Consider the following 15,032-nt stretch of genomic DNA (forward strand, 5'->3'; position numbering starts at 1 on the left):
TGTAACTTTTTTTTTAAAAATTAAAAAAAGTCTTAAAAAGAAAATGAAAAACTTACAGCTTTCTTGTAACAGGGATAATATATATATGTAGAATTGCTTTTGCAGTGTATTCATCTAGTACTCACTCTTCATTATTATCTTAAGTCCAGAGACCTTTTTCTGTAAGCAACGTCAGGGAAAATCCATGTATGGATAAAAATTTTCCTGAACAAAAAATGCATAGATCTCAGTTTACATTTTAAATCCCATCTATTATATCCCAGGGGATTTTAGTTGGCATGTATGATAGTTTATGTTTAACCTTCCTTCAAATAAGGAAGAGTTATAAACTTCATTAATTTGGGGATACATTTTGGAAAAGTGTGTTGTCTAAAAAAATACCACTGGAGGAAGCAGACCAGCGCTAATTAATGAAATTAATTTAAGGGAAGCTTTTAATTCTTCACTACTAGTTCAAATTATTTGTCTATTATATATACTGACAATTAATCACTGTCAATTTATACATACATACATATATATATATATATATATATATATATATATATATATATATATATATATATATAATCAAGACATCTCTCATTTAACTGCCAAAATGAACCCAAGAAAATATGGTGTTAATACTGTGGAAACTGGCAAAGGTCATGAGGTTAAAAATTCATGAGCTAATTCAATATTGAAGGTCTCTAACCTTGTGTCCAAGTCAGAGTGAGCTATGGTATCAGACCAGGTTTATGAGCACTTTATCCATGTGGGTCTTGAAAACTGCTTATTTGCAGGACAATATTACCCAAAAGGGGTAGTATTTTTAAAAATAGTTCAAAATTCAGTGTTTTCACTACAAATTAATGTCTGAGTCACTACAAATTAATGATCCAGTCACACCCAGTAAATAATGTAAAAAGAAAAGAAGCCCCCTTTTAATTTAGGAGGCAAATATATATTAACACCTATCTCTTGGAAGAAAGTAGATAAATTCACACTAGAAAAGAATTGTTGTGACTTTCTGATAGACAGGCAAGAATTCCCTCTGGAACAATTTACCAGGACTTCTTCACTTGGACTCTTCATCTTATTCATAGTAAGTTCTTATGCTATAACTAGGTGTTCTTTTAAAAGATAAGCCTTAGTTCAAACAGGACTAAATTTTGGAAAATCCTGTAGCTATTAGATCAGTCTATCTCCACAGGGTGATCTTTTTTTTCTTTATGACACAGGAAAAACTTGTGATGATTAAAATTGTGATCTTAATGTGATTACTTACTTGTTCTTATATTAATAAGACATTATCTTTCTTTTGTAATAATTTCTACTTCACAGAAAATATTGGTGATTCTATAAACAGGGCACAACTTAAGCAATTATTTATATTAAAACTAAATAACTTTTAGCAGCCTGTAGAATGTACACATTCTAGCTATAAAAATATGTAACTCCTAAGCCCTAGAATGATACCTGCCATTGACATTGACCATAGATGTGAATGTTAAAATATAAAAAGCTTGAATTTCAAAACAGCATGCACACAGGCTGCATTTCTAATCAAAATAAACAGAGCAAGAGAAGGACAGCCTAGTTTAAATATGTCTTTGTAGTTTCTACTTTTAAGAACTTTCAGAGGGTAATTTCAATTCAGAGCAATTGCTACATTTTCAGAAAATCTTGATGCTAAAGCATTGACACCTTGATGAAGGAAAGATCAGATGTTAATCAGTGCACTTTCCTATCTAAATATAAGGATTTAAATATATAGACTTGCAAGTATAAAACATGAAGGGCTTAATTTAAAGATTGAATCCACCGTAGAGGTAATTATAAGTGAAACTACTGAAATATTTATTTATTGAATATCTTCTTGGTATTTCAGGCATTTTTGTCTTTGTCTCAGGAAGCTTGCCTGATTTAAGTGCTAGCTACAATATTTTTTGAGCAACTTAAATAAATAACAGTTAAATATATATTTCTTTTTCCTAACTGTACTTTTTCCTTGCTTCTATATCTGTGTAATTTCTTTCCTGTATTAGCTCTCCTTGATATTGTACCAGAGCCCTGATGTGTATAACTCTGAGCTTCCCAAATCCATTGAGGCTGTTATCCAGTTCAGAGCAGAACTGTTCACACAAGAAGAATTGTTTGCAGGACTGTGAAGTTGGTCTGGAGAAAAGGAGCAGCAGGTTTTGCTGGTGGTATGAGCCCAGCTAGGTGACAGCAATGCTCAGGAACACATGCACACACCACTGGCTGTTAAGCAGACTTTTTTAAAAACAAAACAAAACATTTTTTCCTGCATCTCAACTTTAATTTAAGACCAGAATCTCACACCCGACATACTTTTGGAAGAAAAATGGCTTACAGTGTTATGTTTAACAGCCTCATGATATATCACAAATGTGGGCAGTAGGTTTCTTGGACAGGGGACTACACAATTTTCTAAATTAGCAGACACTGAGCATTAGTACAACATTTGCACATAGTTTCAGGCACAATTTAAAATAACTTTTTCAAACCACTCAGTGAAGGAGGAGGCCTCTGGGAGTCCTTTACCCTTGCTTCTTCCCTTTCTGCTGTTTCATGTGTGGCAACACAGTTTACAAGACCACTCAGGTTTTTTTCCGACTTAGAGCACAGAGGTGAACTTACTACCCTCTGGTTTCAGAGAACATGTGCCAGGTCTGGCTGGGATGGAGTTAATTTTGTTCATAGCAGCCCATATGGTGCTCTGCTTTGGACTGATGTCTAAAAACAGGGCTGTTATCTCATCAATGTTTTGGTTGTTGCTAAATATTACTTGAACACATTTAAGGATTTCTCTCATTCCTTCACTGTTACCTCCTCCCTCTTTTCTCTTAGTGACAGGGTGGGCAGCTGATCCGTACTGACCCAAAGGGATATTTTGTATGACAAGATGCTGTGGGAAAGGAGAAGAAAGGGGGAAAGTCTGTATCTCTTGCATTTGTATTCTGAAGAAATTGGTATCACGTACTGAGGCCCTGCTTTCCAGAAAGGGGATAATAGGAAGTAGTGAGCAAATTCCTCTTACTGCTTTGCTTGTGTGTACAGCTTTGCTTTCATTATCAAATTGCCACTATCAAGATCTACATGTCTTTCAACCTTATTCCTATTTTTACTCCATCCAGTGTAAGAAGGGCAAGAGTGAATGTCTGTGGCAGTGTTTGGAAATTGGCCAGGATCAGTCTCCTCCAAGGTGTATGTTCAGCTTTGGCAATACAGCCTCAAAGTGTGTGTCTGCATATTTGACCCCGAGGGGAAACACAAGCTCTGCTCTCTCTTTAATGGGCCTTTGACAGGTGTAGCCCACTGAGCTAATAGCTTCATGAAGTTATGACCTAAAATTATCATGATTTAATTTCCCTAAAAATTGAAGACATTGTTGCCTTTAGTAAAAGAAATGGCAAATACTGGGATTTGGTTTACCCTAAACCTCTGTTGTATGACCAGACATTTTCTGTAGGATTGTCACCAAATCTCATTTTGCAATCTGAGTAGGATGCATGGATGAGGGTGGTACTGATCTTTGATTATCTTCAGTTGTCAAAGTAAGAGAAGAAAATCACAGCCCAGTTTAATATTTTTTGTAAATTTTTGGGGGGTTTTTTGGTTTCTTTTTATTTTTTTAAAAACACATGTAGTGTCCACGGGGCTTTTCTATAAAAATGCACTTACTTTGTTTTCTATGTGTTTGCATAAACACAGAAAATCACATAGAAATTCCTATTTCCTATCCTACCTATACCAGCCCTTGCCCTTCGTTTTCATTCGAAGAACTACAAAATAAGAACAAAATACAAGTGGCAATGTAAGTTCACAAGCTACACACCAGGCACAAGGCTGCTAATGCCAAAATGTTAGAGCAATCATTGGGATGGAAAATAAATGTTTGCTGTTTGTTCAGATTGCTTATTACTTCTGAAAAATTGGGGCACCACTTTATAAGTTCTTAGGGCAGGAGATGCATTGCCACTTGGTTCTATGAAATGACAAACAGATCTGTGTACACCTAGGAAATGTTATAAGATTGGAATCCTATGTTAATATAATTAATATTGATACTACTGTTACTATTCAGCCTTATTCTGGGTAGTCTAAAAGGTAATTCCAAGAAAAGAAAACATTCCATTTCCACTTTACAGATATTTTGTGCTTGTAAGCCACTCAAATCAGTTTTCAAAATTCTGCAGAAACAATAGGAGACCATTATTAGAAGAATAAGAAGGCAGAAAAGTTTTAGTTTTTAAGAAATGTTTGCTCAGTTGAGCTTCTTGTCTCTGTTAATAGTCCCTGCTTTAGTACAAACAATCCTGCATTTAAAACTAGACCTTAGAAAATGTTATTTATGTCTTCTACTGCATTTCTTCCTGGTTTACTCATAAACGATGAAATTCATCTTTGTTTTGATAGCCAGTAAAGGTCTATGCCTCACTTGAGTCTTGCAAACAGGATTTAGGTGGTCACTAAAAGTGTTCACAGTTTGGTCTGCCAGTAGGGTATTTGATCCTGCTCAAGTAAATTGAGCAGAAATGCAAATCAGAGACTCTACTCCTACAAATCAGAGACTCCCCTGTTCCAGGCTCATGTAGACTTTCTTAGAAACCCTGTTTTGCTGAGAAAGTGGGTTATATTTTTCTTTAGACCAGAAACCTTTGATTTAATTTCCAATTAAGTGTATGTCTCATGAACCCTGAATTTTATTTTTTTTTTTTGAGAAAAAAAAAAACCCAGGTGTATATCCAGATATCACACAAAATGATGCTGAATGGGAAAACAAGGATTTGGATGCTGCTGTCCTTAATCAGGCAGTTTCCAATTTGTTTCAGTTTCAAGGACAGACTCTTTGGGTCCTGTTCAATAACCTGTACAGATTGGCTGAGCATGTGTTTAATTTTTTGCTAAGTTTAAATTTGCTGAATTTCCCCAATATTGTCCTCACAGAAAAAATGCAGCGTTTCTTCTTATGTGCATTTCTTAAAGATGAAAATGTAAGGAAACCCATGTGCATTTTAATCAGTAATTTTTTTGAGAATATTCTTTAGGCAGATTGCTTTTATTTGAAGGTAAACAGCCACACTGAGACTCAGTTGAAATCCATCCTCCCTGCCAATAAATAATGTGTATAAAGAATGCTTATTTACTCTAGAGACTTTGATAAAGAGACTTAATAGATTATAGAAGCATTTCTCTTTAACTGGAGGAAAGAAAAGAATTGCACGTAATCAAAGGTTCTTTAACTGGATCATAATGAATTATATGAAATACTATAATTTTATTAATAGGAAAATTAATCCTGTGCAATAGCTAAATTTTATTTTGATAATAAGTGAAATCAAATTAAGACAACTTTTTATCATGTATGGAAATGTAGTCTTCTTTTTTAAAAAGAACAAGAGCAAAATGTAAATAGCTAATAATTTCTTCTAAAGTAGGAAAAATGTTTGAAATTAAATGGAAGGCAAATATACTTTTCAGCACAATAATCATATCCTTTTCTCTTGATCTAAATATTTCTTTATTTCTTAATCTTTGATGAATTACCATTTTTTGAGAAATACAACTCCTGATTTATTTAAAAGTAGAGTTCTTAAGCAAATTCAGAAAGAGCTGGTCTATACTCTCTCAAATACAAGTACACATAGGAAAAATACAATAGTAACACAACATGATGTTTTGAAGATGAGATTACAGATCTTTACTGATATAAACAGAAATTAATCCCTATGTCCATACTGTTAACATCAGTAACACTCTCCTTTCTCTCTGAAATGTCAAAACTTGCAAAGTAGAAAACTTGCAAATTATTAGTAAAAGAAACTGAACTATACATGAATATTAGGAAAATTAAGCTGTCTCTGAAAGCAGCTGCCACTTTACCCAGTCCTGGTGGGATACATGTGAAGTGCTGTGTCCGGTTCTGGGCTCCTCGGGACGAGAGAGACGTGGAGTACAATGAAGCTCTTGGAGTGGGTCTAGCAGAGGGCTGCCAAGGTGATTAAGGGAGTGGAGCACCTCTCTTAGGAAAGGCTGAGGGAGCTGAGCCTGTTCAGCCTTGAGGAGAGACAACTCAGAGGGAAGATGGCAATGCACACAAATAGCTGAAGTGGAGTGTCAGAGGATAGCCCAGGCTATTCTGGGTGGTACCAAGCAATAGGACAAGAGGCCAGGAACAGAAACTGATGTTCAAGGAAGCTCCCACTGACCATGAGGAAAAACTTTACTGTGAGATTGCCCAGAGAGGTTGTAGATTCCCTCTCACTCGAGATATTCAAGAACCATCTGGACACAGTCCTGAGCCCTGTGCTCTGGGTTACCCTCCTTGAGCAGAGGTTGGACCAGATGACCCATTGTTGTCCCTTCCAACCTGATCCACTCTGTGATTCTGTAAAAATCTCCATCATCATTTGCCCCATGAGCAAACATCAATTTTAAAAGGAGCAAGACATATTTGTACTGTTGTCTAGCAGATGTTTTGCTTTTTAATGCCCAATAATTCATTTGACTGTATCATAAGACTGTATACTGGAATACCAGAACCATCCTTAATTGGTGATTATAACTTCTGTCCCTACTAGTTAACAATAATTGGTTCACTGTCCTTAATTTTTATACAGCTATTTCTTTTGTGTCACACCAATTATTCATCTTTTTGCACCATAACCCAGCAAAAAAATTACCTTTATTTTGGCCCAGGCTATAATACTGACCTTCTTATTGCTATGTCGTGGGATTTTTTTTCTAATGAATAATACATAAAAGTCAAGTTAAACTAAACAGATCTTGCTGAATAACCTAATACATAGTCCCTGAAGATTAATGCTATTCTTTCCCTCCAAGAGATTAGCTTTGGAGTATATGCTGATTTCCTGCAAAGGCTCTCTCCTTCCTGGCTGGATACCAGTTTAGCTGCTTTCCAGAACTCTGAGAAGAAAGGCAATGATGAAAGATGATGAAAGTTGCAGTGGTAGAAGTGGGGCATAGTCTGCTTTATCTCAACAGGTTTCAGCTTTGGAGCTGACTCTTCAAGTTTCAATTTATCCTAACCCCTAGAATTTCAATTTTTATATCCCAGTGAGGAGAAAAATCTCAAGGTCTTCCTAGACTCAGATGAATTATTTTTTATTAATGCATAAAGAATCATGCTTAGCTAAGGCATCTCACCTATAGAGTTCAATGAAACAAAGACATAAAAAGGGAACAATGTTTTGTATTTTTATAAACAATTTTAACCATCCTCATTTCCAACAAGCTCTTAGTGCCAGAAAATGATCACCACCAAAAAAATTCTAATAATACTTAACAACAAAGATAGATGAAGAATTCTTCAGAATAAAATTATATGTAATTTATATGAATAAAATTATATGTAAGTACAAGTAAATTATTTCTATTCTTTTGATGTGTTAGTGGTCTGCTCTTGCTGGTTTGAGTGCTCTAATCCAATTTAATTTTACACTTTTGAGTAGTCACTTTTTGGAGAACTCAGTCTTGCAATGTGGAAAGGAAAAACAATTCACACTTTTTCCAAAAACAACAAGTAGTAACAGACCTTTGGCTTCATGTAAGCAGGTTTGGGCTTTTTTGGATCTTTTTTTTTAGTAGTGCACAAATATGATTAGAATTAGAATGATATTATTAGAATTAGAATGATGTTTGTATTCAAAAAATCTGCAACTCTGTAATGATGCTTATACTATGCTGTCCAAATAAAAATATACCTAAAACCCACTCCAACTGGTTTTAATTTGCATAAAGTTAACACTAATGAGACAGTATTATATGTTTTGGGTTATATTTCTTCATCTACCATAAAATATATTCAGTGGATTTCACTTAAATACCTCATTCTCTATGCATTTATAGGTATTCTGTTAATTTTATGATGCAAGATTACTCTCCTCAAACTAGTACAAAACTTACATTCAAAGGTAAAAAGGTACTTCTATAAAAATATAACAGATTATATAAGATGTCCCTTCTGTTCTTACTGAAAATCAGATCTCTATAAATTTAGCAGTGGGAGAACTAGAACACAATGGAAAAAATACACTGCTGCTGTGTGACTCCATTAAAGCTGATGTAGTTACAGTCAACACAGATCAAGCTTATGCTTTCTAAATTATATATTTATAAAAGATTTTTTTTTTAAAACTGTGGTGCTTTGTATGAATGGCCTTGTTGTAAAAAAAAGAGTTCTACTTGTGTTATGGTTAAAATGTTACAAACATTGTCTTAATATATTCACCTTTCCCCTTTAATGTGTACTTGTGTACCATGGTCATAGAAACTGGATTATGAAATGAAAAACAGACTCCCAAGTAATTTTGTCAATTATTTTATCCTCAGCAGCATCATAAGCCTGCTCAAATAGTTCCAATACTGCCTTTAAACTTCAATTTTCTTGTACATCTGAGTACACCTGTGTGCACAGAAATAAAATTATTATATTTTCCTTTTCTGAAAACCTAAAATCCAGTCAAAAATGTATTTTTTTTAGTTTTTATTGCCTATCAGGAATTACTTAGCAATACCTGGTGTGAGGTGGAAGAGCTTGTATATATATATATATATATGTTATATATTTATACATATATACATATACATATATACATATATACATATATACATATATACATATACATATACATATACATATACACATATATACATATATACATATATACATATATACATATATACATATATACATATATACATATATACATATATACATATATATATAATATTGAATTCTGCATATATTATATTAATGTAGCTGCAGCAAACGACAGGGACAGACAACCAAACTCTCTAAACATGAGTGCCTAACAACATATTTGTGTGCAGGTGATGTACATTGTTCTGAACTCTCTACTAAGGATGAAATAAAAATTCTGTTATCACACATGGGTGGAAATGAGATACTTCTGGAAAGGAATGTAAGACAAGGCTTGTGAACTTCTTACTCTTATCTACTGTTCCACCAGTAGTAAGATGTTTTTAATGGAAGGACTGAGCAGGGATTCATTTTAGGCCTTTTGTTACTAGCAAGGATCATGGTTTTGGAGAGTATTTGAGTATCATTTCCTAATCTTTTACTCACATGTGCAGAAAAGTATGTTCTTACATGTAGGGATGCCTTGTGGTTCACAATCAAAGTCAAAACTAAAATGTTGTATCAAGGTGCATTTTAGCTCAAAAAATCCTCTGGAGATTTGCTTCTCTGCTTGTTCTTTATTTTCTCACTCAAACACCTGTCCACACTCCTGGGGGGAAGACGCTAGCAGGAGCTATAACTGGGGAAGCCCAGGGGCCTGCCACCAGGGCAGTCACACCTCAGCTCTGGAGGGGCAGAAGCAAATGGGAAGAGACACCCCTCAAAAAAGAATCAGAAAAGACCACCTTCCAGTGGGCCTTTGCAGTTATATATTAATGTCTTGTCAAGTCTGTTCCCTCATTTGAAGTCAGGGACTAGAAGTCACTAAACTAACTCAGATCTGTACTATGGATGCATCATTATGTATTAAATATGTTGGAACAGGTTTGACAGTTTTTCTCTGTCACTCGTATGCTGGGGTGAGCAGCTCTGGTGCTGGCACTATCAGCAGCAGAGCTTTCCAGCTCCAGTGTGATGCCCAGGGGGATTCCTGAACAGGGGAACCCCAAGGGGAGCCAAGGCCACACAGCCTTGAGAGTGGCTGATAGGACATGAGTGGGATCAGGAGCAATGGTGACCAAGTCCCCACACAGGTGTAAAGCAGTCCCTGGAGAGCACCACGACCAGGGCAGGCAACCAGCGGGCTCTGCTGGCTTGACCAGAGAGCAGTGGCAGAAGACCATGTCCTCTCTGAGCTCTGTGCCTGCCACAACAAGCACATTTCCTCAGGCAGAGCGCTGTTGGGAACATGCTGCTGCCCCAGCACTGCGCTGCAGGGTGAGCCCAGCCTGCTTCCAGCACAGCACAGCCTGCAGCAGAGAGCACCCTGTGCGAGGCACTCCTGGGTAGAGGAAACCTTCTGCTTACTGACAGAGCTGTGGGAGGTGGGGACTTGACTGAAGGGTGTCAGGGAGAGTGACAGAGAGATACACAGACACATGAAGAGAAAGATTCCTACCCTGATACAGGTCTTGGATTATTATCCATTGAGAATTTTTCAGGTGAGCAGAAATGGTTGCACAGGAAGGGCAATCAAGAGAAATCTCAACGCCTTGGGATGATCAGCCAAGAGATCAGGAGCATAACTGTTCTCTATTTTTCCAGCTGCAGGGAATGATGAGTGAAAAACCAGGAAGAGACAGCAGATCAATACCTGGCTCTGAGCCTGGTGTCATCAGTAGAATTTGGGTGAATTTTTGATCATGGGTCAGTTTAAAAGACATCAGGCCTGCTAACAACACACAGGGTTCACCAGTTTCAAAGAGGTCAAAAGAATCTTTGCATAAGTCTTGGCAAGTCTCATAGAAAGAGCTTTAAACTAGATTGGGAGGGGGAAAGGGAAAAAGTCAAGCTCACTAGAGATTAGCCTGTGGTCAGCAGGTGAATGTTTAAGGGATTATGTGCTAGCAAGGTCCTTCAATCTGCCATCTCAGTAGAGGTAGGAGATGGAGATTTACATATCAGCAAAGACACAAGGGTTATCAATGAGATAGAAATCTCATGGGAGTGCCTGAGAATTCTCATGGTTTCTTTCCCTCATGAGGTGGTGGGATCAACACTAGCTGAAGTGCCTCTACACCAATGCACACAGTGAGGGCAACAAACAGGAGGATGCCATTGCACAACTGGAAAACAGAAAAATTTGCAGTCACAGAAATATGATAGAAAGACCTACATGACTGGAGTGCTGCAATAGATGGCTATAAATTCTTCAGAAGGAATAGACAAGGAAGGAGAAGTGGTGGAGTAGCCCTGTAGGTTAGGCAGTGTTTTGACTTGAGTTTGATGATGGTGATGATAGGGTTGTGTATTTGTGGTAAGAGACAGGGGAAAGGCCAGTAAAGGCAAATATCCTAGTGGGAATCTACCACCCAACCAGGATGAAGAGGCAGATGAAATATGCTATGGGCAGCTGGGGGTAGTCTCATGATCATTGGTCCTTGTTCTCTTGGGATAGTTCAACTTGCAAGATATCTGCTAGAGAGGCAACACAGCAAAGAAAAAACTGTCTAGGATGTTCCTGGAGCTTGTGCAAGATAAGTTCCTAACACTCCTGGTGAGCAAGCCAACCAGGGGACGTGTCTCACTGGAGTTGTTTTGCACAGAGAAGGACTGGTGGGTCATATGATAGTCAGAGGCCACTTTGGGCACAAAAATCTCAAAATGACTGAGTTTTCAAGCCTTGGAGAAGTAAGCAGGAAATCTTAAGAGGTTTTTTCCAACTTAAATGATTCTCTGGTAGGTCTTGTTATATTGCATAGTAAGAATAATCTGTCCCATCTGTATCTTGTTGCTGTCTTGAACCAGAGTTATAACATAATGTAAGGATGCTTCATTAGACAGCAGAATAACTATCTGCCCTACACAAACACATTCTGAACTATAAATTGACTGGAACTCAGAAATATATGTTTTAGTAGCCATTTTAAAATGTTCCTTGCAATTCAAATAATAATTCCTTGGATTTCTGATATCTTCGTACATGTTCTATTATGTACGGGACACTGTGAAATTGCACTCCCTGAAGTCTTTCTGTGGTAAAAATTCCACATCTTAGCTGCTGCTATGAGAAAAAAGTTTTTTCATCTATGTTATTATTTTGTCCTCTTCCATCTGCCCTGAATGCATTGTGTTTCATGTATTCTGAAACAAGGGGAGCATAATCTTCCCTCCTGCATTCTGTAGCCCACTCATTATTTTACACAGCTTTATCATGTTCCCTGTTTTACAATTTATTTCCAGCATAGGCAATACCACTGAAAGTTACATAAAATTATTGCCCAGCTTGGGACCTGCTGGGTCAAGTTTACTGCCAGTATAACATCATAACAACATTTATGTGCTAGGAATATCAAACACATAGAAGGATACTTCAGCATAATAGGTTCTGAAATAATGTCATCTTTTTACAGTATCACATGGGACATGTAGCAGTTGTAGAGCTCTAGTGAGTTGATGCTGGTTGGATGCCAGGCACCCACCCAAGTCACTCTACCACTCCCTTCCACAGCTGGACAGGAGAGAAAAAATATAACAAAGGATTCATGGTTTGAGATAAGGACCAGGAGAGATCACTCACCAAAATGGGCAAAACAGATGCAAGTTAGAGATATTAATTGAATTTATTACTAACAAAATCAGGGCAGGATAACAAGAAGTAAAATAAGGCCTTAAAAACACCTTCCTCCCACTTCTCTCCCGTTCTCAGCTCTACTTCCTCCCCCAGTCGTGCAGGGAGATGAGAAATGAGGGTTATGGTCAGTTTATCACAGGTTGTTGTTTCTGCTGCTGCTTAGAGGGAGTACTCCTGATCCAGCGTGGGGTCCCTCCCACAGGAGGTAGTTCTCTGTGAAATTCTCCAGTGTGAGTCCATCCCACAGGAAACAGTCCTCCACAAACTGCTGCAGTGTGTCACTCAAGGACAGTCTGTTCTAGTCCCCCACAGGGTCACAAGTTCCACCAGCAAACCTGCTCCAGTGTGGTGGGCTCCTCTCTCCACAGGTCTGCAGGTCCCTGCCAGGACCTGCTCCAGCACAGGCCTCACATGGGGTCACAACTTCTTCGCAGGCATCCATTTGCTCCAGCATTGATCCCCTCTAGGGTCTGCAGGTGGATGTCTGCATCCCTGTGGTTCTCCATGGGCTGCAGGTGGATCTCTGCATCCCTGTGGTTCTCCATGGGCTGCAGGGGCACAGCTGCCTCACCTGGGCTGCACCACTGCCTGCAGGGGAATCAGCTCTGGTGCCTGGAGCATCTCCTGTCCCTCCTTCTGCACTGACCTTGGTGTGTGCAGAGCTGTTCCTCTCATGTTCTCGTGACCGTGCTCTTGTCTGGCTGCAATTACGTCTGCATAATCACTTCTTCTTCTTAAATGTTATCTTCTTAAAGTGTTATCTCAGAGGCATTACCATCATTTCTGGTTGGCCCAGCCTTGACCTGCAGCACGTCCATCTTGGAACTGTCTGGCATTGTCTCTGCTGGACATGAAGGAAGCTTCTGGCAGCTGCTCACAGAATTCACCTCTGTAGCCCCTCTGCTTCCAAAACCTGTCTACACAATCACAATACAATTCCAAATTTATACATGAATTTTTTTAACTATTAGGTAATAAAGGAAATTTAAAGACAAGTCCACGGTAAAGAAGGACTTGATTTTGCAGCTGTATCTGGAATATGAGCTATCATATCTTAGTCTCCTCCAACAATAAACTCAGATGAAAGAAATAAAATACAGTTAATAATCCAGAAAATCCCTGCTCTTCAGAAAGGGACTCCATGAACCATCTGGGGCTGATGTTCACAAAGAGGTCATGAATGTCCTTTGACGAGAACTTTTAGGTAGAACTTGTTTACAGTAGCTAAGACGAAGATGATATCTATGTGTTGTAGAAGTTGCAAAGGCAGAAGTACCTGTATTAGAGTCAATAAATCTCTAATAATTTTGTACTATTGTGGTGGGATTGTGGAGGGAGAATGACTTTGCTCTTTTGGCCTAAAGCATGTTCAACCTGATTAGAAAAGGAGAGTCTCGACAGGCACACTAGGACATGACCAGCCTCCATCCAGCTCATATTATGTCACCAACGCTGCCTGAAAGAAGACCCTTAGGGAAAAGTATAAAAATGTAGTAGGAATTTCTCATTATTTCCCAGGTGCTGTGTCCCAGGTTTCATCATTTGTGTCTTTGGGATTTCCTGGCCTCCTGTGGTATCCATAATAGACTTTTCATCCATGAATTTGGCTAATCACTCTGTGAGTATATTCAAATGACCACAATTAATTGTAACTGGACAATTAATCATATAAAGAAATGTCCATTTTTGGGGGGTATTTTATCCTTGACTTTTTTAAAATTTTTTTTTTAGGAATATCTCAGTTCTGATTCAAATGAAGACTTACTGCCCATTCTCCTACAAGCCATATTTCATATCCTTTCAAGATATTTTTCTCCTCTCCTTACAGGGTCTGTATGATTCTAGGTCTGTTCTATTCTGGATCCAGGTATCAAGAGAAAATGGAGTTGTGTCAGAAAGGCACAGCAGATAAACTACTTTTGGGAAAAGTGAAGGTGGGGATATGTCTTATATTCACCACAAATACTTTTTAGCACTTCAAAGGTTGTGTTGTTTTTCAGAAACTCACCAGCTGACAGCCCTAAAAACTGCTTCCATGTGAAGCAAAGCACAAGAGCACAGTTCATGTTATGGTAGAGAGAATCTGTGTAGAAATCTCAGGTTAACTGTAGATTTGAAGAGGTAGAACTGAAATTTATTGTATAATGAATATGCATGACAATACACCTTGTCTGTTTCCTAAAAATCAAAATATTTTCCTTCCTGAAATATTTCAGTGCAGTGTTGCCCCAATGTGCAGATTCACAGTGAATGAAATTCAAATTATTTATTTTGTTAATTAATAAAATATCCTCTTCAAAATGCTGGCTATCCAAAATAGAGCCCATATTCTTCATCTTAATCATCTTTAAGTATGTTTCCCGTGTCATTGCAGCATTCATTCTTGTTAATACATTTTTATTTGGAATTTCCCCAAGCTTTGGCCTATCATTTAATTATTAGTTGAATATACAGTTATTCATTAATATTTATATTAAATAAACTACACATAACATTTAAAAGATTAGTCAAACAAATGGCGAAATTTCTGATAAATGTTGTGATTTCATGATCAGTGTCAGAGCAGTTTATTTAGGTGTGGGATTGCTTTTTTTAAATTAATTTTTTTTTTGGCATGGAAGCATCTACATGGTTTCAGGAAAATTTAATTATTAAAATCTATAAGATATTATTTGATATTTAAATTTTCTATCTGTTTTCTGCTCATTAAAACCAGTGATAGGTTTCTAT

The sequence above is a fragment of the Pseudopodoces humilis genome, chromosome 3, assembly GCF_049639895.1.
Source record: "Pseudopodoces humilis isolate 2021_Gansu_Grassland_sample_001 chromosome 3, ASM4963989v1, whole genome shotgun sequence".
In the NCBI taxonomy this organism is placed as follows: domain Eukaryota; kingdom Metazoa; phylum Chordata; class Aves; order Passeriformes; family Paridae; genus Pseudopodoces; species Pseudopodoces humilis.